Source organism: Plecotus auritus, assembly GCF_963455305.1.
Source record: "Plecotus auritus genome assembly, chromosome: 1".
NCBI classification, from domain to species: domain Eukaryota; kingdom Metazoa; phylum Chordata; class Mammalia; order Chiroptera; family Vespertilionidae; genus Plecotus; species Plecotus auritus.
Window position 1 is genome coordinate 45,318,857 of NC_137770.1, and position 27,203 is coordinate 45,346,059.

General features: G+C 38.9%; 1 protein-coding gene across 13 annotated transcripts in view; it reads left to right on the forward strand.

Annotated features, from left to right (window-relative positions):
- The window catches only part of TRIM9 (tripartite motif containing 9), a 96,811-nt gene that overhangs the window by 1,939 nt on the left and 67,669 nt on the right, over nt 1–27,203 (forward strand). The gene's annotated exons all lie outside the window — the stretch shown is intronic.

Here is a 27,203-nt window from a genome sequence, read left to right on the forward strand (position 1 = left end):
AGCTTCAAGAGGAAAGAGATCTGCCCTAGCCAGTTTGGCTCAGTGGATAGAGCCTCGACCTGCAGACTGAAGGGTCCCAGTTTCCTTTCCAGTCAAGGTCACATGCCCAGGCTTTGGACTCAATCCCAGTAAGGGGTGTGCAGGAGGCAGCCGATCAATGATTCTCTCTCATTGATCGTTTCTATCTCTCTCCCTCTCCCTTCCTCTCTGAAATCAATAAAAATAATTTATTTTAAAGAGGAAAGAGATCTTTATAAGTCCACAGAGCTTGGAAGGAAGGGAACCATTCTTGAGATGTACATAAATTTGACTTCTACTTTTTAAGTAATCTATTCAGTCGGGGTGTGAAGGGTAGGGCAGGGGTCCAGATTGCTGTAGGAGGGTTTCTTCACATCATTTAATTGCAAGCCCAGGGATAAGGCAGGGCCTAAAGATGGTGTTCAGTCCCCTCAGCTATGGCCCCACTCAGGATTTCCCAGCATTCCTTAGGACTGGCCTTTGAGAGAGGCCATTGGTATTTTATTTACAGAATGAAGCACACACACACACACACACACACACACACACCACTTTCAGCAATCAGGGAGGGTTTCTCAACTCAATATTAATTGCATGCAATCCACATTTACAGTCATTTGTGTTCTCACATATAACCTATTAAACCATATTAGTCTTGCTGGAGATCTAATTCAGCACAAATTTGAGCTCCACTAGGCACATACCATTATTTTGAAAATGCTCCAATTTAAATGTTTTTAAATGATAATTTTGAGTGTTTTCAAAAATTTAGTTCACAGCCAGTTTTTATTTAATTTTGTGCATTCACTCTTAAACTGCTATGTTGAATTGCCTTTCTATCCTTGGAACTAAGAAATTAATCACCCTATCTGGGAAAAAAGAACTTAGAGCCACACACTAATTAGGATGGTCAAACAATAGCATTATTTTTCTGTGAACAAGAGCCTAAAGTACTTTATCCATTAAGACTTTAAAAAAAAACCACATAAAACCTTTAAATCTGTCAAGCCCCATGCAAATTTGAAATGTTAAACCATTTGTTTTATCAGTAATGGGAAGCTGTGAGTAGACTCTGTGATATGGACTGGATTGAAATTTAGATGCCGGCTAAAAAAAAAAGAGTAATTTTAAAGCCCTTGAGATTTAAATAGGCTAAGAAGGGAATGTTGTTTTATTTGTTTTTAAAGATAATTTCTTCTCTAATCTTATGCAGATTTTTTCCAAAATAGTAAATAGGTATAAATTTGGTCAGTCAATATCAGGATTATTAAACTGCCAAGAAAAAAATAAGAAAGAAGGATGACAGATTTTAACATTCACTTACCATCTGTTGATGAACAACAAACATTACTCCCCCATGTTATCTGTTTAATAGGGTAGTTAATGTATTAATGCTCGATCTTTCTTATATAATGATACCTCTATTCTCACAAAAAGCTCATGGGCTGGAATTTTTATGCTCTTTAAGACATAAAAGAGCAAAGATTTACACTAACCAATTCTCCCAAATTTGGACAATTAGTTCTCTACACAGGTGATTACTAGACCCAAAAGTTTTCATTAACAGTCTACCATGTTAATTGGCCATTTCTAATGATAAAAGAAATTTATCTATAATAATAAAAGCATAATATGCTAATTAGACTGGACAGCCAAACGACCTTCCAGACGTCCCTCAGACGACCTTCCAGGTGAAGCCAGGACTGTGAGGGCCGAGGCAAGTCGCCATGGCTGCGAGGGCCAAGCCCCTTGCACGAATTTCGTGCATCGGGCCTCTAGTGAATAGATACTTTCCTTGGGCACTAAGTCATTATCTTACTCAAGAAAAAAATGACTGAAGTTATTTTTAAGTAGTTTTAAAAACAAGTTAAAATATATTAGTTGTCAATTGACCAAATTAAAATACTTTTCAGATATATATGACTTTCAAAATCCATGAAAAATTGCAATGCAAGAAGAGACATTATAAGATAAATATCTGCTATTAGTTTTTATTTACTATCAGCACTTGTTATGTTCCTTTATCCAACTTAGGTTGGTACAAAGTATTGCTACACACACAAAACAAATCATTTTGTAGATACTTCCAAATAGATCATTGTGATCATTATTATTACTTTGTAATTTTTAGCAATTCAGTCCTAAATCTAACATTATTCTTGAATTCCTGATGTGTTTTATCAATTATTGAATCAGTGATATATTTGTGACCAGTTTTGTGTTTATGCTGTTGAGCAAGGATTTACTTTTTCTTTGCATCCTAAACACTGACTATTCATTTATTCTGAATCTTGTCTCAAATGCTATTTTATCTTCTTTTTTGTTGTTGTTGATGATGATTTGCAATTTACATTTTAAAATAAACTATCAGTTGTTATGCTTTGCTTTTCAAAGTATTTGGGGAAAAATATCTGCTTTGCAGTATCGTGACATCCCGTCAAGTATTTCTGTAGGAAAATGTGTTACTTAATGTAACTAAAATGATATTCCGTTAACTATATATCAGCAGTAAACACAACATAATCTAAGACATTATCGTGGTAAATGGAACAGGTAGCATATGTTCATGTTTTTTAATTTTTAAAAAGTTTACTTCTAGTCCAATCAGAACATTCTGTGTGCAATGTAAACATTCTTAGAGGCATTAAGGAGACAGTTACAGACAAACAAAATTTTCCTCCTTGTACTGAGACGTAATGGAAAGAACTAGATGACAGGAGATCTGGGTTCCAGATCTGATGTTACCACTTACTTGCTGGTAACGTAAAGCAAGTCTCATAACCTCTCTTGGCTTCCTGCCCACAAGGATGCAAAGGAGCTAAAACTATATTGTGGAGGTATTTTGAAAAAAAAATGTAAATGTTTATAACTTAATAATTTCAGTTTGACCCAGGAGAAGGTTTTTTAATAAAACAGAAGTTATTGTCTCACTAGTCAACAACTACTACATAAAAATCTCACCGCACAGCTTAGAGTACTTTGCTTGCTCCTTCCAGAACACAGAGTGTAGTACAAAGTCTGGATGGTGGCATAAAAGAGTGAACTACATCATTAGAGGTCCAGAGAGAAAACTCAGTTGAGTTAAGCTCAGGAAATAAGAATGCTACATAAAGGTTTATTTGTATATTAAACGAAGGTATCTTGTTTTTCAATAATGAAGCTAAAAATGATAACTGATATGAGTCAGGTTTTTGGTTTTTTTTTTCCGATTCTCCAGTGAAGATATTTTTATTACATTGAAGTATTATAAATTGTTCTTCCTATATATGCCACAAAAAGATGCTATTAATTGGAATTCAGGGTCAAATCACAGTTTGTGTAAGAGAAAATGATCACAGCCATCTGTTATCTATAATAATAGAATGGTAATATGCTAATTAGACCGGACGTCATTTTGAACATCCTTCCTGACAAAGCCGGGGCCCGAGGAAAGCCAGCCTGGGTCCCGGGTGCCGGAGGGAAGCCAGTGCTGGCAGCTGGCGCGGGGGGGGGGGGGGGGTGAGGGGGGGAAGAAGGCCTACTCTTGCATGAATTTTCATGCATCAGGCCTCTAGTTAAGTAATAAGATAATGCACAGACAAAATTTACCTTTACCATGAGTATAATAAATTGCACTTCTCTCCCCTAAACACTTCTTAAAGTGTGTGTATGCATATAACTGAACCTTGGCACACAGGATAAGATTCATTGCAAGACAAATGTTTAAGAATGAAATAGTTCTTGCCGAAACTGGTTTGGCTCAGTGGATAGAGCGTCGGCCTGCGGACTGAAGGGTCCCAGGCTCGATTCCGGTCAAGGGCATGTACCTTGGTTGCGGGTACATCCCCAGTAGGAGGTGTGCAGGAGGCAGCTGATCGATGTTTCTCTCTCATCGATGTTTCTAACTCTCTATCCCTCTCCCTTCCTCTCTGTAAAATATCAATAAAATATATTTTAAAAAATAAGAATGAAATAGTTCTAAATAATACCATTTTTGTCAGTTTCATGAGGGATTGTTGGTTATAAACCCACTTAGGTGATCTCAGAGGAATTCATGGGAAATGAAACAAAATCAACTCACAGAGAGAATGGAACTAGAAAGCTGGAAACTAAGTTCACTCTCCATATTCATCAGTTTGGACTAAGTTATGCTGCAGTCACAATTTCCAAATCTCAGTGAATTACAACAGCATGTCATTTCTTACTCATGTCAATGCCCACTGAGACTCAGCTGTGGCCTCCTCCTCATCTTCCTTATTCTTGGACTTAGGCTGAAAGAGTGTATTTGAGATATGCCGAACTTATGGCACAGGAAAGAGAACAAAGCAGAACCACTCAATGACACTTAAAGATCCTACTCTCCTACTCAGATGTGACCTGGCACTTTCCTTACAGTCCATTGGCTCAAACAGGTCATGTGGCTCAACCTGATGTTTGTGGTGCAGGACATACACTCTTCTAACAGAGAGAGGCACAAGAGAAGAGTTCTGTAGAGGTGGGCAGAGAATATTTTGAACAAATAATATCATATATTATCTCTCTCTCTCTCTCTCTCTCTCTCTCTCTCTCTCTCTCTCTCTCTCAGTGGGCCTTCTTAGCTTGCATGAGGCCCTACATGACTCCTCCAGCCCTGATTCAGCACGACATTTCAGTTCAAGTCTGCACTGACCAGTGTCTCTTAGTTCACATTTTCAAGTTTAGAGAAAGAATCCAATTGGCTCAACTTGAGTCAGGTGTTTACTGATGATGTCTGGGTCCTGGCTCCGCCCCTTTGGTTAGGTGGGTGCAGCAGACAGGTACAAGACTTAAGAGGGCACCAAAAACTATAGGTTTGTTTGCTTTCCTTAGACAGAAATGACAAAAGAATAAGTAGAAGATGGTTTTTTGTGTCTTGTGTGTGTGTTTTGGCATTTTAAGTATCTTTATCTCTGCAGACCAAAAACATTTATAAGTTTATCTGCAAAAACATAAAGAGATGTTTAAACCTGTAAGCAGGTATCTGCTTTATACTCACTTTCAGTTTTTCTCTTGTACCTTTTGCAAAGGTGGATGAAAGAAAAATACATGTATTCCTCTTCAAGAATATATGCCTGACCCGCCTTTTACCATAATATTTAAAGGAATCTATGAACTGGAAAAGCCTATGGTTTAAAAATGAACTTAAGCACTGCCAGATAACATTGATCCTCATAAGCCTTGTATGCTTTGTACTATTAGTTCTGATCAAAGAAGGAACTATTTCTTAAAGAATTAGCATGGGAAGTAGAATGCTCAACATTGTTGTGTGGTATGGGAATAGCCACCTCTGTCATTAGCCAGTTAATTCTCGTCTACTGCTGATTTATGCTTGTGAAGCTGATTTTCCAGCCAGAGAGCATCACTTCAACTTTTTTTGAGATTCTTGTTTATCCTCTTTTTACCCTTACTTTGCTTGCAGCTTGCATTTTTAGAAGCAACTGTTGGATACCAAATACTTACCACTCTCTCCCGTATTCCAGTACCAGCCTGTGGGAGGGCCATACTCCTCTGACCTGTGTGTTATCAGTCTAAACCAGTGGTCGGCAAACTCCTTAGTCAACAGAGCCAAATATCAACAGTACAACGATTGAAATTTCTTTTGAGAGCCGAAAACCGACTTCTGCACATGGGCCACGAAGTTTCAATCGCACTGTACGTGCGCGCCTACACGTGGTATTTTGTGGAAGAGCCACACTCAAGGGGCCAAAGAGCCGCAGTTTGCCGACCACTGGTCTAAACCATTACTTAGTCTATGAACAAGGCAGGTTGCCGAGAGAAACAAATGTGAATATCAAAAGTTAAACAGTTTCTACCCAATAAGGCTTTTTTATTTTGTAGGGAGCAAATGCTTGGAAGTTAAATATACACAGGTTCAGTTGTAATTACAACTCATCAAAAGCCAAAGGGAAATGACTCTAAGTCTATAACATACTCCACCATTTTTGATCATCAGTACTTCAGTTTCTTCCCATCATACAAATAACCAACAAGTGATTTTACTGTAGATGTGTGTAGTCCACTGTGTAGTAGTTTTTGCATAGAGATATTCATGCTATCACCCAGATACACCTATGTATGAAATGGATGAAATAGTGTAACGTATGCCAAACCCACCCCCCTCATGTTATCCCAAGAGCATTAGTAACATAAAATCAAGTGTAAAATTGGACTTCCATCCAATCTAATAAATCTTACACAGCACAGGGAAATCTGTGGTGCTTTTAACAAGCAGTTGTATTGATTTTATTGACCATCAATCATCTGGCCAAGACTTAGAAAAGAAATATGATAAACACCTTTCAGCACACAATCAGTGCAGTATGAAGAAGCTTGATGTTTACATTCAACTTGTGCTATATGGCTATCTTCTCCCCTTATGGAAGCGAATCTGACATTGGTGGAATTTAAAACATTATTCAGTATGAAATACAATTTTCTCTACTTTCCCCTTTGAGAATCAAGAAATATAGTATATGGAGACTTATATAAGCACTGATTTCCAAGCTGTTTTCAACCAGCACAATAAGGATATAGAATGTAACTACTATTTCCTTTACTCCTGGACTGGGACATGGATTTCTGATTCCTCTGGTCACCTCATATAATAACTTTGTGGGAAAACATATTACTAAAACTTTTGGTATTAATTGGCATATCAGCACATAAATATTTTACATGAATTTTTAAAACCATAAAGCAAAGATAATTTTAATGCTTCTAACATTGACAACGTCTTTGATTCTTGTTTTCCAAAAGGCTGTACAATCTTATATTTGTGCCAGCAGTGTATGAGGGTTTCAATTTCTCCATACCCTCCCCAATACTTGTTATTGTCAGTCTTTTTGACTAGAGTAACCCTAATGGATGTGAAGTGGTATCTCATTGTGGCTTTGATTCCAGTGACTAGTGATATGGACATCTTTTCATGTGCTTGTTGGCTAAATATATATATTTAGTGTATATATATATTTAGAGAAATGTCTGTTCAAATCCTTTGTGCATTTTAAATTGGGTTACTTCTCTTTTATTGTTGAGTTGTAAGCATTACTTTTATATTCTGGGCACTTATTCATTTATAAAATTTAAGGGACAGAGATGTGAGCCTCTTATCCCTTAGAGATACTTACAGGAAATAAAAAACAGACATAGAGCTGAGCATGAGGGAAAACTTGTCAAGACTGGCCCAACAGCACCTACTGCTAATTCCTTGCCCACAAACCTTTATTAGCCAGTTCTGGGGCAGAACTTGCATAAGCCCTACCAGGATTGGCTCCTGACAAATAGAAAACATGGAAAGGTCCAAAAGCAGGAAGGGAGGGGAATAATTTAGTTATCAAGGTCATGGTTATGGTGGGAAGCTTCCTCCTTACCTCTAGTTCCACTTCTCCTGACTTTGATAATGAAGTACAATATTATCAAGTCCCAGCGGGGCTATGATTTCTGTTACTACCAATATGGTATCCAAATAAGTCACTGTAGGGTGTCAAGATGGTGGCTTCTCTGCTACATTAAAGGGTTAGGAATGGATAGAAGGGACATTGGATCTTTGAGATCATTTGCCCAACCTCCTCCAAAGTCAGAAATATAAATCCCAGAACACTTCAGTAAATCACCAAAGACACACAGCACATATTATCAAAAAAACTTTGACTTCTTAGAACTTGTATTAGGAATTAAGAAGATCCAAGTACCTATTTTCAGTTGCGTGTGTGTGTGTGTGTGTGTGTGTGTGTGTGTGTGTGTGTGTGTGTTCAATGAAGCTCAATTGAAACACTAATTCTCTCTTTTGGAGGCTCTCCTATGCCCCCAGACAATGATAATCACAGGTTTTCTTCTATAGTCCTGACCACAACTGTCAAGGTTTACCTTTCCCTTGTTATTCTCTCTTTAAGGGCATAGTATATATGTCTATACTATTGAGTTAATAATGTTCCTCGTTATAAGTAAGTTCTCACTTTTTTAACATTGGCTTTTAATAGATAATGCCTTCGCTCAAAGGATCCCTGTAATGGTAGGAGTTACAGCACGAGGATGGAAAAGGAGAAATCCATAGAAATGAGGTTTTGCTTTGTCCCTTACACGGGGGAACTGCTGCAATGCAGCAAGGCTATCCCCTTGCATTGGCTGACTGACTGGCTCCTGCTCAAGCCAAAAGTACAAAGGAAGTTTATGGATGAAGCAAAAGAGAGCCTCCCGCTGCTCCTCTGCCCTCCTGGTGCACTACTTGCCAGCTTTGTTGGCGCCTTACTGACCACTGGTACTCCCTTCTTCTCTTCTGGCCTGTGGTCTCCTGTGAATCTTCTGTCTTTGAGCCCAGATTTGGTTCCAATGTATGAGCCTTCTTTCCTGATCATCTCCATGCCTTATTCTGACCAGTGTGTGCCTGGTCTTCTCATCTAGCTCCAGAACCTTGACCTGCAACTTCTGGGGAGTGTCACTGCCCAGTCCACCTGGCTTGTGCACCTTCTGCCTCCAGCCTAACACTGGCTTTCCCAGCCCTGACTTCCCTCCCAGGGCAGGTCCCAGTGCTGACAGCTCCTCCAATCATACCTTGTGGGCAGCAACTTCAGGGTAGGCACTGATCCCAACAGTAGATTAGTGTACTGTACTTGGCTGGTCACCTGTGATGTTAAAATAAGGTGATACACATATCTGGGTTGTATAAAAAGGCACTCACGTAACTCTTTTCTTTTGAAACATGCCATAAAAATGATTTAACTAAATACAAACACAGAATCCATTGACAAAAAGCCACCACTGAAATTAAAGATGATGGATATATAGTAGAACTTGGAAGCTCTGCTTACATTGAGAGCAGGAAGTACAGGATAATTTATCAATTTAATCTACAAAACAGGGAAGGAATGATTTAGTAGGCAGGAGATTATTACCCAATTTGGAGACTAGCCAAAGACTGGTCAATTACTCTCTTCTGAGTGGAGCCAAATAGTTCAATTATATTATAGTTTTAGTCTCTCAAGCTTCTATTTACTTTTATGAGGACAAAATCATCAATTCACCATTTATATCATTAATTTGCATGTTGTTACAGCTTTTGGGTTACGGTCAATTATTAAGTTTTCTAAAATTTTATGTACAAAAGGTTATTATTGTGAGATATAGCCATAAAAAAATAGCCCAGTGTTTTTAGAGACATTTTAAAACTAGTATGTCTGAAGGGGTTGGTATAAAATTTGCATAAATATTAGACTTGAAAATTAATTTCATTTAGTATTTGTTTACATCATCTAATTTTCTTCAGGGATTAAATCATATTTATCATTGATATATTAAACCCACTGCATTCCTTCCTGTCATAGTGTTCTTTAATCTTCCCAGGCATTTATACGATCTGTATTTAAAGCTCCAACTCATTGTAACTACCTCAAGGCCCAGTGTGGGCTGGGTGAGGCCCTTACTGTTAATTCAGACTCAGGATATGGATGGTGTAGCATGAGGCCACTGGCTGTTTAGCTGGTACTAAGCTTTGGTTTTATCCAGCTGCTCAACTGGGGAAATCCACACAGTAAGGGAGATTTCCAGTTTGATCACATAAACAAAGCACTTTTATATGCCCAAAAAGAAGACTAAATGATGGTTACACAGATAATGGTGTGTGACTACTTTAATTCCCAAGTGCCTCTGAGAAGAACTGGTTCTTGTAACATATTAAAACCAAGGTCATGGAACAACTGCTGCTGGAACAAGATTCCCTGTGTAAACTGTGCTATGAAATGTGACTTCATATCAGTGTCTTGTCCACCATGAACTCTTTCTTTGACTTAACAGTGGGGATCATTAGAAGTGAGTTAGGAGCACAGTGTCCATGTTGAAGCTGAGACTGAGGGCCAGGACTTAAGTCTGATAGCTCATGATCACCTTACCTCAAACTTTAAAATACCCAACAAGGTAACCATGACACCTACAGGAAATGAGACTCCTTCCTCCCTGCTCCTAAAAGCAGCTGATCATGTATGCCATTGTGAAGTTGCCACATCAATGCTTTGTTGGCTGAGAGCAAATGATAACAGCATTTTGACACATATATAAGCTAGGAGAATCTGAGATGCATAGCAGGGATTCAAGGAACAGACAATAAAATAGGAGAAACAAGAAATAGAATGAACATGGCAGAAATGCAAAATCTAGTCTCTGGTTAAGCCATTTTATAGCAAGCAATAAAATGAGAGTGAGGGCCAAAGGCCTAGAGCCCAGCGGAAGAGGCCTTTTCTTGATGAAGCTTTGGTGGGGATTGCCTGCATGGTATTGTGTAGCTTACTGGTATAGGGTCAGAAAAGCTGGGTTCTCTTCCTGGGTCTACTATAATTCAGGCGTCACAGTGGAAGGGTTCAGGACATGGGCCTTGAGGCAGATGCCTGGGTTTGATCCCTGACATTTTCATCATTTAGCTGTGTGAACTTGGGTGAATCCCTTGACCTCTCTGTGCCTTGGTTTTCTCATCTGTAAAATGGACATAATAATCAGACCAACCTCCAAGGATTGCTGTGAGGATGAAAGGAATGGTGGATACAAAGCCCTTGGAACAGAGCCTGGCCAGAATAAGTGCCTGATTCATGTGTGCTAGTGTTATCTGTTAAATGGGACTGGTAATTTCTGCCTAGACCTGGGGTGGTGATGAGGACTGGATTTATTATATATGGTTTATTATAAGGAATTGGCTCATGCACTTGGGGTCTGAGAAGTCCCATGATCTGCCATCTGCAAGATGGAGACCTAAGCAGGCACCAGGAGAGCCAATGGTGTAATTCCAAGTCTGAGGGCAGGAGAAGACCAATGTCCCAGCTCACGCAGGCAGGCATAGAGAACAAATTCTATCTTCCTCCACCTTTGTGTTCTGTTCAGGCCTTCTGTTTAGGATGACGCCTGCCCACTCCGGGGAGGGCAATCTGCTTTACTCAGTCTACCAATTCAAATACCAATCTCATCTAGAAACACCCTCTCAGACACATCCAGAAGTAATATTTAGTTAAATATCTGGGCACTCAGTCAAGGTTGACACATAAAATTCACTACCACATTGGGTGAGTTAGAAGTTGGCCAAGAGAAATGAGAAATTCAGCTAGACCAGACCCCTCCCCCCACAGTCTTGAGCGTTAGGACAGCTCAGCCATCTGTGGTGCCATTTGGTTCTCCTCAGAGCCTGATCCAAGGCTTTCTGACTCTCATGCGCCTCTGGGTCTTTGCAAGGAATTCAGGCCATGACTTAAAGGAGGGCAGCAAAAATGGGGAAAAAAAAAAAGTGACAGGCAACAAGCTGCTAAGAAATGTTTCCAAAATGCAGCCTCACATGGGCGTGTGTTCCTGAAGACGCTGCATAAACCAATTGTATTTTACATGTACTAGAGACATTTTCAATATATAAAAAAACTGGTATGTATTTCCAAATGTAAAAATCTGTTGTAAATCCACATTGCCCAGATTCCAGGATGCCAACAAGTTAATAAACATGTTTCTAATTTTTTTCCTAGAAAAAAAACACACAAGGAAAATAAGTTTTTAAAAGTATTGTAAGGTACTTCCCAATTTCAGAAACATTAACATGGAGTCAGGGGAGAGGGGGCATCCATCAAGAAATTTAGAATACTGGTAGCCAAGTATAATAGAAAAAGAAGGAGATGCAGAGTTAGAGGCCGCTGTTGTGATTGTCTACCTCTTGGGCAGCCTACTTGACTCCTCAGGACCTCCACCTTCTCGTGTGTAGGAAAAGGATGTAGAATTAGAAAAGAACTAAGGTCCCTGTAGGTGGCAGGTTTAATTGGGACCTAGATTTATTGATGTTTCTCTGGACCAGTTCCTGACAAGAGTTTCTTGGATAAAACTGTCAGCTACCTGCTGCTTGTGCCTTTGTAAGAAACACTTTAATTTTCCTCCTGATTCAAGTTTCTCAGTTGGAGCTTTCACAATTGGTGATGAAAGGAAGATAGACTAGGTGGCTGCAGCATCTTTCATTCCCCTCATTTGACCCCGACCTTGAAAGTGCCCCAGGGGCTCCAGAGCCATGTAGGAGGGAGGCTGACAGCTCAGGAGGCAGCTAAGGGGGGAGAGAAGAGCACAGGCTGCCCAGCTTTGAGCTCTGCTTCCAAACCCCCAGTGGAACAACCCACTGGCGGATCTGTAATGACCTTGTCTATAGATGACACTCCTTGTCTTTTACTTGCAGAGAAAGAAAAGGGCGGGGTAGAGGGGGATCAAGAAGGAATAAAAAAGCTGTTTTTGACATTTACTTTTTAAAAGGAAAAATGACATTTGATTGAGAGAGATAAAAGGTGAAAACTAAGGGTAAGTATGCTCATGCCCTCTCACTCCCTCATCCTGGGGATTCTGAAGCTTGAGCTGAGCTGTGAACCTGGCCTGGAGTTTCTTATTGCAGGGCAAGAGCCCAGTTCGGTGCTGACCTTCTCAGAGGAGTAATGTATGTTAATGTTGAAGCCAAATTCCTCCCATTTCGAGTGATTATTATTTATGCAGGAGAAATGGATGTGTGGGGTTTTGTGTTGTTACTGCTGTTATTCAGTGGTGTGCTGGGAAATATGGAAAGCTCTGATTTTTAGCATTTGCCATGGCTGACCTGACTGGCCTTGGGATTGGGAAGAGAGTGAAGACAAGCCAGGTCCAGCACCCCACAGCTTGTTTCTCTCTGTTGCTTTATGTCAGACAGGAGGGACTACCAGATTGTAAGTTTTCTAAAATAATTTCTAAAATTCTTTAAGGCTGCAGCTGCAAAAAAAAAAAATGACATTACAGAAATTTTTAGTGTAGACATTATGAATGTACAGCGCAATGAATTTTCACAAACTGATCACACCCGTGTAATTAGCACTAAATCAAGACACAGAATATTATCAGCCTCTGGAAGCCCTCCTCATGCTCCCTTCCAATCAACAGTCTCCACCCCCAGCCAAGGGTAACCAGCAGCATCCTGCCTTCTAACAGCAAATTAATCTTGCCTGGTTTTGCACTTCACATGAATGCAGTCATACAGTGTGCACTCATGCATGGCTTCTTTTGCTCACTTTTATGTTTGTTGGACTCATTCATGTTACTGTGTGTAGTTTAGATCATTCTCATTATTTGATAGTATTCCATTTTAGGCCACTCACTGCTCACTGTGACATGCACTGACCACCAGGGGGCAGATGCTCCGACCGGTAGGTTAGCTTGCTGCTGGGGTCCAGTCGATTGGAACTGAGCGAGATGGGCTGGACATGCCCTGGAACCCTCCCACAACCCCTCCCTGGTTGGCCAACCTTCTGCGTCCCTCCCCGGCCCCAGTTATGCACCAGTGGGGTCCCTCAGTCTGGCCTGCACCCTCTTGCAATCAGGGCTGAGGGACCCCCCCACAAGTGCACAAATTTCGTGCACTGGGCCTCTAGTGTTTTCATAAGTTGGTCATTTTGTGTGGAGTCTGATAAGTCATTTGCCCACTTTTCCATTGGGTTGTTTCTTACTCATTTGTCTTTTAAATTTATTTTTTAGCCACAAATACTAAAAACAAACAAACAAACAAAATTAATTCTGAAATAAGCTGCTTTTTCCTTGTGGGCCAGAGGTACTAATTAGAACAGATTTGTTCCCCCTGGTCTCTCTTGTAGTTTTTTCTCAATGCAGATCTTCTGCTATGCTGTGCATTGCTCTCCATCAAGTGTTGATCATATTTTGTGAATATTTCATACCTTCACTTTGAAATATAAAGCAATTTAGAGAGAATGGTTTTATAAGAGCAAATTGTGCAAAGGCAAATACATTTTCAAAAGAGAACAACTCTTTTTAAAATGAAAGTAAGAAAGAGTTATTCAATTCTTTTAAGTGAAAGTAAGAAAGAGTAGTCTGCAAGAAAAAAAAATGACTTGAAACCTCAATAACCTCAAAAGGTAATCCTGCTTTCACATGAAATATGAATTTCAAAAAGTTTCCAGGGGTAAGGCTTCTTTTCCTTCCCATTATTTCAGTAGAAAGACCTTCTTCCTTATCTACCAGTCTTTTATTTAAACCTTGTCCACTAAAAATTGAATTCCTCCTATGTATTGTGGGAGCTGTTTAATTTTTTTAAATCCTCATTTAGATATGGGAGTGCAATCTGTTAATCCATACTGATTCTAAGGCAAGAAAATACAACTTAAAGAATGATTAATTATTTCAGAGGTTAATGGTGGGTCAAATATACCAAACAGGCCTTTCATAGACACCTAATTGCTTTAATCTTCAGTATTTTTTCTCATGTAATAAAATAAGATAACGTACAGAGACTGCTATTTTAGGAGCAAGAGTTAAGTCTCCCCAAGAAGAAAGACATTTCCTGAAACATTCCAGACAGAATTGGGGCATTCCCAGGACCTCCTGAAGGTCCAGGCATATTTTCCCCAAAGCCCAGGTTGGCCCTGTCCTGCCGTGTGTGCCTTTTCACTGCCCACAGCATGGGCAGCCCAGAGCAAAACTGGGAAGAAGGGGAAGTTCCCCTTCTGTGCATTCTGCTCCCCTTGTCTCTGTGCTGTCCCTTCATGGTGCTCCCTCACGTTACTGAGGCCAGGATTGGCAGATAGACAGCATGGCAGCCATCACCATCAGTCATGGCACTTTTTCCCCAGTGAGCCCAGATGTAACCCAAATGCAGCTCAGAATTCTGAACATGTCACCTTGAGAAACCAATACCAACTTCAGATTTGGCATTTAAGATGGTATTTACTTGCCATTATTTTCTTAAGTGATATGATTCTTATTCTATATTTCCCATTAGCCCCAAAGTGTAAAGTATTACTTTCCCCAAGATTATGAACATTATCTTCTATGGCAGTCCCTATTGTCTGAATCTCTGACTCATTGTTTTGTATCACGGTTCTGGCCATTTTCCAGCTCCAGACACACAAAAAAGCATATATCTATCATATATCTACACTAATAAAAGAGTACAATGCAAATTGACTGTACCTTCGTGACGCCCACCAACCAAACAGGAGTGAGTATGCAAATTAACCCACAAAAAGATGGTGGGTTAATTTGCATACATAGGTGCAGAGCGGCCAGGAGCAGGGCGGGATGCTTGCTGGGCCTCTGGGCAGTGTGGGAAGGTGGAAAGGTGGCTCCGGGCCAGAGCAGAAAGGCGGCTCCAGCAGCTAGGGGAAGGAAGGCCCATTCTTGCATGAATCTTCATGCATTGGGCCTCTAGTATATATATATATGCACCTAGGATTGTTCGAGAAATGCCTTCAGGGACCAGATGCTACAAACAAGGTAGCAAGGTTTTCACATTTAATAGTCTATAGAATAGGAATAATAGCAATAGTTTTCACCTTTAGACAGAAATACACTGTCCATTTTTCATATAACATGCGACCCTTGGTCTGTCTTTGATTTGTCCAATTTTGAAAAAGGCATATAGCTGATTCTCATTATTCAAGGTAGTTATGTTCTATAAACTACAAACAGTGGATTAACAAATACTGAACCAATGATCCTAGGGGGAAATACAGAGTTAGGTTCCTGCAATCCTCTGGTCACAACATTTTATCAACTGATCAATATATAACTTTGTTTTATATGTGTTTCTGTTTATAGATACCTTATTTTATATATGTTGTCATTTCATTATCATTGAACTTACCACCAGCAGCACTGTAACTCATGCCTAAATGAAGCTTATCTAACACATGATGAATTCATTGTTATAAAGCTATTCCTAATATTTATTTATTATCCTTTTCTCTTTTTTCCCTCAGATTGAACAATTGCTGTTAATCTCTTTTCAGAACCTGTTATTCTGCATACTTCGGTATAATATTAAGCCCGTAAATTATATTTATTACAGATATTGTACTTTTCTGTTCTAGTATCTCCGTTTGGTTCATTTTTCTTACAGCTTTCATTTCTTTGTTTAGATTCGCCATCTGTTTATATAATGACTATATTTTCATTTAAGGCACCGGACATATTTATAATAGTTGTTTTTGAAGTTTTTCTCTGCTAATTCCAACATCTGGTTTGTCTCAGGTTTTGTTTCTACTGACAGACTTTTATTCCTTTTTTCTTTTCAACAATGGATCTCATTTCTTATTTCCCCACATGTCTCATAATGTTTTATTATGTACTGGACATTGTACATAATATATTTTTTAAATTATGCTTTCTGTTATTTCTCTAAAGAGTGTTTTTCCTGGTACGCATATAAATTACTGGGTGATCACTCTGATGTTGTAGAAGCTTAATGTGTTTACCAACTACTCCACAGTACAGGACTCAGACAGATTCCTCTTAGATCCCCTTCATTACTCAAATATCTCTGCTCATTTATTTCACTCTTATAGCCATTACTAGATTTCCCTAGACTCCCCAGAGTTTCTCCCATATATCTACAGTTAGCCAAGCATTTCAGGAGGGGGAGGGATTTAAATGCAGATTTTAGAGATCTGCTATCGGTAGCACTCTCCTTTATAATATCACCCTTTCAATTTCCAGCCACTCTGTCACAGATGAACTCTGTCTTCCCTAACCACAGGCCAGTAAGACTTCAGCTTATTCTAGTTGCCCTTGCCCCAAAGAAAAATCACTATTAACACAGGTCTACATGTAATCCCTTCCAGTTTATGTCTCCTTTTTTTGTTGTTGTTCCTTAATTCCTTTACTTATTAAATATATATTTTGCCCAAGGTTTCTAATTGATACTAGTATGAGGGTTATTTCAATAAAATCTACTCCACTATTAGCCAAACTGGCACTTTAATTATTTTTTTCAATGTGATATCTGACATAAATTCAAAAATTGTGAAACATGAAGAGTCCAGAAAATATGACCCATAGTCAAGACCAGAAGCAGTCAATATAGCAGGAACTGATATTCTAAAGAAGCTACACTGATAACTAGATGTCCAAAGCCATAGTAGAGGAATATGAAATTATCTAGTAGGGCTGTATTTTTTTCCTGTTCTCTTCATTATGCCCCCAATTCTGTTCCTCCAATTTGAATATTGATGAACAATTAAAAGTAAACATTGAAAGAAAAGACTACCCATCATTGTATTTTTAGTAGATTACATGTAGGATTTCCTATTATTAATGAAGTCATCTGGTTGAATGCTATGCTCGGCTTCCAAGATTGCTGTTTCTGCAGAAATTAATTTATAAGTCTTGTGGTAACCATGGTAACCTGAGGCAAAGTTGTGGAAGTGGTGTTTAGTGGAAATGAAAAATCTCTGCCCTTCCTCTGCTCTGTGATTTTCTGAGGAAAGAGTTGATTTCCCAAGAACTATTATGAGGAGGATTGGGGCGGGAGGGCGGTGGCGGGGGGCGGGAGGGCGGTGGCGGGGGGTGGGCGGGGGGAGGGCGGTGGCGGGGGGTGGGCGGGGGGAGGGCGGTGGCGGGGGGTGGGCGGGGGGGAGAGTGGGGGGAGGAGGAGTGCTGATATTGGGTTGGTCCTAGGCCTGGCTGACTAAGCCTCCATTTTATCAGCTCTTTCTTTATAAACATATTCTGACCTGCCCTGGGAGAACCTGGAGAACTGGGTACTCAGCCCAAGGGTTCTAAAATCTTGTTTCCTACTACAGTCGCTGAAGAAAAATGCAAACCATCACATGAGAATTCTTACTTCTGTGTGAAGAGCTAAGGATATAATTCTTAAGCTTAAGAATCAGCTATATTTTTTTTATTTTTCAAACATCTCATAACAAATCCTATTCAGAATTTTCATGGCATTTGTCATTCTGAATTTGTGATAGAAACACACTGTATGCAGCTGAATTAAAGGGGCTGAAACAAAATAGAAATTTATTTCACATAAAAGTCTGAGCTGAGCATATTTGTTCTGCTGAAGCAGTCCCAGGAATCTAAACATCTTCGGTCTTGTTGCCATCCTCCTCCTGGCCCAGGATGGCTTCCCACCACACCTGCATTCTTACCACCACAATGGGAAAGGCAAAGGGAGGGCATGACCTGTAGGATACACATATGACTTCTCCTCACATCCCAATGGCCAGAAATTAGTTCTAGGTCCACACCCAGCTGCAAGAGAAGCTAAGAAATGTAGTCTTTATTCTAGTGGAGAGAATTCAAATTCACTTGCAGCTAAATCAACAGCCTAACATACATACATGATCTCATTTGGTCTTCCCAACCAATAATGTTGATAGAGTAGGCAAAGCAGGAATAATTCTCCCCATTCTGTGGATGAGACATGCATAGCTACTGAGTAGCTCAAGGGCCCTCAGATAAGAAGTGGTTATGTCTGGATTAGATTCTAGTTTCAGCTCTGGGTTCCAGTGCATGCTTGTGTTGTGCTGTAATGCAAGGACCCCCTCAACCCTGCTGTGGGGGGTTGAAATGTGTTAGTTCGGGCCCCTAGATTACCACGGAACTTTTTTTCATTTTCTCTTGTTTTTCAGTCTCTTCACTGATAGGCTATCAGCTGTCACCTCCAGCTGCAATCTGTTGATATAAGTGTTACTTTCCAAGAGTTGTAGACTTTGAAACTAAATAAATAATCAGGGTTGTTAGAATTTAGTTTAAAATTAGAATAAATTGGCTTGAAATCAGGCCCCAAAGTTCTCTTCTTTAAGTAAATTATATTTAATTCGTCTTTAAATTGGTGTATCAACTTCTTTCGTACTTGAATTCGAGAGAGATGGTTTGGTATTATACAGATGTTTTAATCTCAAAAGAATCTTTTTGATTTGTGGATTTAAAAGCTTGGCCTATTTTTTATCAATAGACTATTCTACTAAAATAAAAGTAAATTCAGATTAAAAGACCACAATTTTAATTTTATAACAAAAATAAAAACATGATTTTTATACCTTCTGAAAATTGCTAATATACAATGCTATTCTGCCCATGTATGTCATATTTTTATGAACAGTTGACAAGCAGATTTTAAAGATGAAAAAATCTAAGAAAAAAAATTTCAAATATGATAAAGCAATATATTAAATTTAATGTATTTTATTTTAGCAGGTAGAATATGACTATAAAATATAGGGAACTCAAATTTTAATAATATTAATTATGATGATTTTCAGAAAACAAATCTCTTCATCTATAGGAGAAAACAATAAGACTTCCATTATAACTTTCTTGAATACAACTACAGGAATATCTGTAAATTTACAAGACAGAAACATTTAATTCTGTCAAAAGAGCAGCACTCCTAATAATAATCAGGCTAATAGCAGTGATAGAATAATTCATTAGCTCAGTCATTTGCTGTCAAGGCTACCCAAGTAATTTGCTTCCCTTTAAAGTGTGAGCAGCAATTCCTGTCAAAGGACAATTGGGTTTTAGGGTTATAAAATAAAAATCAGGAGACTTAGAGCAAGAAGATATTATGTTTGAGGTCTTATGCTGGCTACGCGAAGAGACTACTCAATAAATACTTCAAAAAGTAAAAGGTTCCAGAATGATTCTGTTAATGAATGGAAAATGGGTTTGTTTATCTGATGGGCAGAAGCTAAGCCAAGCCAGATGGATATTAACAGGTACAAGATATTGCCTTAAATATCTATTTCACCTTAATAAATATTTTCTTCTTGATCCCAGAAGCTGAAAATACTGACCTTTGATATGAAGGAGATAGGAGAAAGGCTTGGGCAAATTGCATTATGTATGACAAGACAGCAATGATAGTGGAACAAAGAAATAAAAACTGCTTGCCAGAAAAATCAAGAACTTGGACCAGCTAAAATTGAGATCCTGGAATTGTGACACTGGAAGGAAAGATAATGACATAAGAATAACAAAATAATTTTCTTTAATGGTATTCTAGGCTCTTGATCCAAACCAACTGCCTGGGTCACTTATTTTATATCAGAGTACTGTGCCCTCTTGATGAATAGTTTGTTGTGCACATGTGAGATGACATTTTCAAACTGCCTGAAAAACATGCTGGACTCATTTGTTTAATGTCAAGGTTTTATATGTGAGATTATGAGATCTGGGATCTAGAGTGTAGCATGTCTGGCATTAGGGATTATTTCACAATGAGTTCATTTATTTTGTTTTGTTGTTAGAAATTCAGTTTTGGATTTAGATAATACAGTTGCAAACTCTGCATTTGTGTAGAATTTATATATTTATGTGCTGGATTTAGGGCTAACACAAAGAAGAATTTTTTAAACTTTTTAAAGAAAATAAATATTAATTGATGTTTTTCATTTCATTGCATGATAAAGACTCACTGGCTGTAAACTAATTTCTGGTCTAATATTAATCTTCTGAAATACTCCAGTTTTTTTAGCTGGATCAAGGATGATGAATGCATAGGCATAATTTTTGTCCCATTGTAAAGGTTGGCTTTTCCACATCTATAATAAACAGAAGTGGATGAAACATCAGAGACATGAGTGGAGTGTTGAGTAGTGAGGTTAGTTTTTGGACATACTTTTCTGAATTTATATGTCCTAATGAAGGTTGTTTCCTATGGCAGAAGAGTGTATAATTAATCATTTCATGATTGTTTAAAATTGTTTATTTATGAATAATAATTGACTAATTCTCATGAATTTTTATACCTAGTAAAATATACACATTATAATTTCAAATCTGGACAAGTTATATTACATTTATGGATTCTAAGATGTATATAACATGAGCTTTCTATCCCTGCCATAACAAGTTCTACAAACTTAGTGGCTTGAACCAACACAAATTTATTATTATCTTTACAATTCTGTAGATTAGAAGTCTTGATCAAGTCTCTCTAGGCTAAAATCAAGGTGTCAGCAGGGCAACATTCTTTTCTGGAGGCTCTAGATGAGAATTCAGGTCCTTATCTTTTCTGGAGGCCGCCCACATTTCTTGACTTATAGCCCCTTTCTCCATCTTCAAAGCCAGCAACCTTGCTTTTCTCTGACCATTCTTCTGTAATCATATCCCCCTCTGACTTCTGCCTCTATCGTCCACTTTAAGGACGTTGTGATTACATTGTGATTATAACTCAGGATAATCCCCCCATCTACTGATTAACAACCTTAATTCTCTTTTGCTATATAACCTAACAGATTTATAGGTTCCAGGGATCAGAATGTGGTCGTGTTTGGGGACCATTATTCTGCCTACCACACACATTTTTTTCACACTTTATGATCTTTGCCATCAGGACATGTCTTACAATCAATGTGATATGAACACATTGTTTTATAGTTTAATTGGCAATGCTTTTCTTCCTTATTGGAACATAAAGTAATGGTGCTTACAATTGATAGCATTGAGACTTAATAAAATAACATCATAACTTCAAAGTAATAAGCCAAATGAGTATAAGATCCAATCCTTTTTCTTCTATGTGAGTCATAAATCATACTTTCAAAATGGTTTCTAGAGAAAGATTGTTAATTCTGTGGTAGTCTCTGGACTTAATAATTAAATTTTAAGATAATAAATTTTTAAAATTCAGGTTGACCATCTATCTTTGGAGATGGTAGCTGATTAAACTGACAACTGCCTTTGTTAAAGATTTTAAGACAGCAGACCCTTGTAGACTCATCCTTGCCAATAAATTTTTTCCTTTGTGGTCTTTATCTTTGGATGATACTCTGTAACCCTTCCCATCCATAACAATACCTGTTTTGATCAATTTTACAGTTGAGCCTGGGTCTCTGATACTCCCAAAGAGTGTGAACCGTGCACTTCACACTGAATGTTAAATGACCTTTTCTGCATTTGAATTGAGGCACCCCTACTGTCAGTCTGTGCTGTGCATCATTTCCCCATCAACCAGAGACACCCCTCGATAAAGACTCAGCTCTTTAAAAGAAAGTGCTAGAAGAAGCACAGGATTTCCCTGAGGACCATGGAAGGAAGTGGACAACTGAAACTTGACTCCTCTTGGGGCTCTCTGATAAATGTTGTGAGAGTACCTAAAATAAAGCTCATCTCATTATCAGTAATAAAACATTTCATAAATATGAAATATAAATGTTTTGCACAAATCATTTTTTGAGATTCTTTTTTATTCTGAGTTTTGTTTTGTTTTGACACTAAAGATAGTAAAATGACAACTTATCTCCATCAATGTCAGGAGTGAGGTATGGGGCTTTTATATACAGGGCACTAATAAAGTGATGTGACCTGCTGTACCCTCACTCTCAACAACTAGAGATTTAGAGGCAATGATGTCTGCTCCTGGAGTCTAAAAAATGGCTGAAGAAGAATCTGCTTCAGTAATAAAGTCTGAGTACCTAGTGGCAGCAGCTAATCCTAATGTTATAGAATCTTGGCAACCTCTGTGCCTACATTAAACCTCCTACTTTGAAATTGAGGGTTCATACTATTGAAGAGTGATGGATGGTATGTCAGATCGACTGTGCTGCTTCAGGCAATCAAAATTGTTGTCTTCTTTCCATTTAAAATTAAATCCATAGGGGTTAAATACAAATTAAGTGTTCCTAATAAGCAATGGTAGATAGCCAGAAATAAATATTGCTAAGGGATAAGGCTGGTAATGATCAAATATAATTCACAAGAGAAGACGGATTCCAGCAGACACAATGGGGGTAAAAAGATGTTGAAGAGTCATTATTAACCAACAAATAATTCCTAATCTTGTGGGCAAACATGTCTCTTTTGTTATTTTTAAAGGGGTTCATTAAGTAGTAGGGAGTTGGTAGTTTGCTTACAACACTTATAGGACTTTTTTCCACCATTGGAAAATGTGTGTTGAGAGAATTAATTTAGTGACAAGCCAGATAAGGACATTAATAAAACTACTTGTAGCTGGATCATTATGCCTGTCATATAAAAGACCTTAAGTATGGTTTGCTGGACTGTTGTATCTTTTTCTTCAGGAGACCACATTTATACCTCACTAACAATTCAAGTTTAGGATCATTTAGCTATTTGTGTTATACTTCTCTGGTAATTACACCCACACTAGCAAGTTACATGAATGCATCCCTAGGTATTTTGTATAAAAATTTCCTCTCTCTCAACCTCAGTGCAGCACAGGCTTTCCAGGTAAGACCTGCCTGCCTTCATCCCACCCACTCCAAATTTCTCTTCAACCCTTCCTTCACAGTGATGGGTTGGATAACAGAATCACAGCTCCTATGAATGGCCTTGGACAGGCCAATGAGGGAAGAAATGAGAATAACTGAGAGGAAGGAAGAAAGCAACTGGACTGGGGGTGGGGGGGGGCGGGGAGAGGAAGAGAGCTAGAGAGAGACATTAAAGAGAGAGCAAGGATGGAAGATAGAAGGAAAAAAAGATAGATAAAAATTTTAGGGACTAAGAGGATTTCCTGTGGTTATCTGGTTATGATAATATTTTTTTGTAACTGGTAAATCACAGCATATCAATTTCTTGTTATCCAATGACTTGCCACCACACTTAGAATTAAATCCAAGATCCTTACTATGACCTACAAAACTTTACATGTTCTAGCTCTTAGACACCACTTAGAGACTTAAAAACAATTCATCGTTGCACAGTGTCTGTGGGTCAGGAATCAGGAGTGGCTTGGCTTGGTGGTTCGTGAGGTTTCAGTCAGATGTTAGCTGGTGTCAAAGTCATCTGAAAGCTCAGGGAGGAAAGCTTGTTTGTAGAATCCATTTCCAAGGAGCCTCACTCAGTCAGCTGGCAGGTTGGTGCTGGCCATCTGCAGGAAGCCTCAGTTCCTCTGTACGTCAATTTTTCCAAGTGGTCTGAGCTTCCTCACAGCCTGGCAGCTGCCTTCCAATTGTGAGCATCCATGGGAAAACAAGAGGGAAGGAGGAAGGGATGGCAAGAAAAAGGGGGGAGGGAGGGAGGGAAGAAGACAGAGACAGAGATTTGAAGCCAAACAGAAACTTTATTGTTTTTACTACCTAGCCTTGGAAGGCACATACAGTCACTTCTAACATACTCCACTGGTTGGGACAATCCCAAGCTTCTCCCCAGATTCAAGGAGAGGGAACATAGAGCCCTTCTCTTGATGGGTCACATTGTTAGAAGTACATGTAGGAACAGAAGTATAGATATGGTCATTTTGGAAGAATATAATCTTCTGTGGCTGCATGGTTATAATAACTTTTATGTAACTGCTCAATCAGATCTTATCAATGTGTCCAATACCTTCCCATGAAATCCAAAATTCCTTACCTACAAAGCTTATCTGACTTGGTCCTTCACTCTGAATCTCTTTTTTACCACTCTTGACCCACCCCATCCCTCTTCAGGCATGCTCATCTTTTTGCCACTTCTCACACATACCTATCTCATTCCCTCTGCCTGGATTGGTTTTCTCCCAGATATTCACATAGTTTTGCTTCCTTGCTTCATTCGAGCCCCTGTTCAAAAGGTACCCACTGAGAGAGGCCTTCCCTGAGACCCCACACTAGGGTGCCCATGCACACACTTTCTCTCTCTCCCTCTCCCCTTACTCCATTCTATTTTTGTCCAAGGTAACTCTCACTATCTGACATTATAGTGAGATTACACATATATACACATATATATGGCATATATATATAGTCTTATATTATATATCTATATGTTTATATCTATCTTTCTTCTTTTGCCTCCCATCAGAATTGTGAGCTCTACGAGGGCAGGAACAGTGTCTACCCCAGTGTGGGTATTCAGTGATGAGTGTGTGTGTGTGTACATGTGTGTTGGATGAGAGAATAAAAAAAACAACAACATACAAATGAATGGTAACTCTTTGTGAAGGTCATTTCCAAGTTGCTCTGACCAGTGGTAGCAACACTGTAATGAATGTGTCTGGGAAGAACACATTTTAATGGGCAAAAGTCCACAGCATGTGCAGATTCTTGGTGCTAAGAAGCATTCACATGACTACATTCACAATGAGACCCAGTGTAATCTCTTCAGTCATGAAGAAAGAATAAAAGCCCATAATGGTGCTTACACTGAACTATGTTCATGTAAATGATAATACTGAAGTGTAATGACTTCTCATTTGTGCATTCAAAATCTAACCCAGCCATTTGCTTTTAAATTTGCTGATTGTTCTTGCCAAAATCAATCATCTTTGAGGTTTTTGAAACAGCCTAGCACTATTTTAATGATGATATATCAGATTAAAAACTTCAAGATAGGCAGACTCTATAATGGATTTTAAAGGCATACCACTATGTACAAGGTAAATTATACTGCTAATGAGATGATAGTTCAGACCTTTTCTGAAAGCCAGCAGAATAAAGCGAAGCATAATGCCTATGCCTGGTAATTTAAGAAAGTTAGGAACAGCTTGATTAGTGATGGCTGTGTTTACTACAAGAAAATCTCTGGACCATGTCTTCTCACTGCCCTACTGCATACACACTGAGCAGCTCACTGTTCCAACCAGGGCAGGCCATCTTACACCTCCATGCCTATGCTAGCTATGTTCCTTCTTATGGGACCAACTCTTCCCTGCAGCTCTTGAGCTTCACCTCCTCTCAGAGGCCTCTGAACCCATACTCACCCCAAAGTAGAACTTTGGGTGCTTCTTCTGTTAACTCCATGATACCCTATACACACACCTCTTTGTATGTTTATTGGACAGTTTGCCTGTGTGCCTTCTGAATCACCAGCTTCTTGAGAGCAGAGTCTGGGTCATGTTGGTCTTTGTAGCCCAACATGTAGCCCTATTAACAAACCAATAGTTTTTACATGGGACATACTCAACAGGAGGATGTGACGGATGGGCAAGCAGACAGACACATGTATGAACTTTCATAACAGTGCTTAACTAAAAAGGGCTCTTAAAAGTCTAAAGGAAGATGCTGAGTCATCAGCATCCGGATATGATATTCACTGGGGAAAGGGTTGGTGGCTCTCTTCCTAGACTGTTGCATTGAATATAGCTCCTGTCTACAAGTTCTGTGAAATAAGAATTCTCAAAACCACCCTTCAGCCCTAACCGGTTTTGCTCAGTGGATAGAGCGTCGGCCTGCAGACTCAAGGGTCCCAGGTTCGATTCTGGTCAAGGGCATATACCTTGGTTGCGGGCACATACCCGGTGGGGAGTATGCAGGAGGCAGCTAATCGATATTTCTCTCTCATCGATGTTTCTAACTCTCTATCCCTCTCCCTTCCTCTCTGTAAAAAATCAATAAAATTTATTTTAAAAACAAAACCACCCTTCAGGGACAGAGCTTCATGACATGGGGTCTGGCCAGCTCAGCATGTACAAGTCAGAGATTGCCCATGCAATGATTTTTCCCTAAGCTGCTACACAACCATTTAAACCCTGAAAACCTCTGCACTGCAAAACAATGGGGCAATTTAGTCTGGTTTAGTTGGATAGTAATCATTCTAACATTAACAACAGAGTCTTAGGTGAGTAAACTTTAGGAAATGGCATCTGAGAGCAAGCTATTATCAGGAAGAAAAATATTATTCTTCAGTGCTTAAGTGAGGGCATGTACTGTGTACTTATAAGATTTGCTAAGGAGCCCTAACTGGTTTGGCTCAGTGGATAGAGCATTGGCCTGTGGGCTGAAGGGTCCCAGGTTCTATTCCAGTTAAGAGCACATGCCTGGGTTGCGCGCTTGATCCCCAGTAGGGGGTGTGCAGGAGGCGGTTGATCGATGTTTCTAACTCTCTATTCCTCTCTGTAAAAAATTAATAAAATATATTTTAAAAAAAAAAAAAGATTTGCTAAGGGGATTTCCAAAGAATAAATTATATAAGAATATATATACTTAAGGTAGATTGTTCTTTTATGTTTTTTAAAGTTAAAATTACATATAAATTTTTGTTAAAAGCTCTATTTTTCCATTGAAAATATCTATAATAATAAAAGCTTAATATGCTAATTAGACCGGACAGCTGAACGACCTTCTGGACGAAGCTGGGGATGAGAGGGCCAAGCCCCTTGCATGAATTTTGTGCATCAGGCCTCTAGTTTTTATATAAAATATTATTTAAAAGCTATATATTTCAATGGAAAGTTTTGTTATTGTTCTCCAAGATGTGTTGCATTATTCTTACTTGGAAAACAAACGCATCTCTCATATTCACCCATAGCATTTGGTTGGTACCCTTCTTTAGCTATTTTTCTTACCAGGTACAGATCATAAGTGTGAGTCTTTCCTATATTAGGCCATATGTCCCTGCTCCTGTTTGTGTTTTTTTTACAGCAGGGCCTAGACCAGGGCTCTGCACGTGTTAGGTGCATCATAAACATTTCAATGGATTACCAATCAAATAACTTGATGCAGACGGTTAATTGTCCTCTCCTGCTTCCTAACTTGGCACCACCTCTG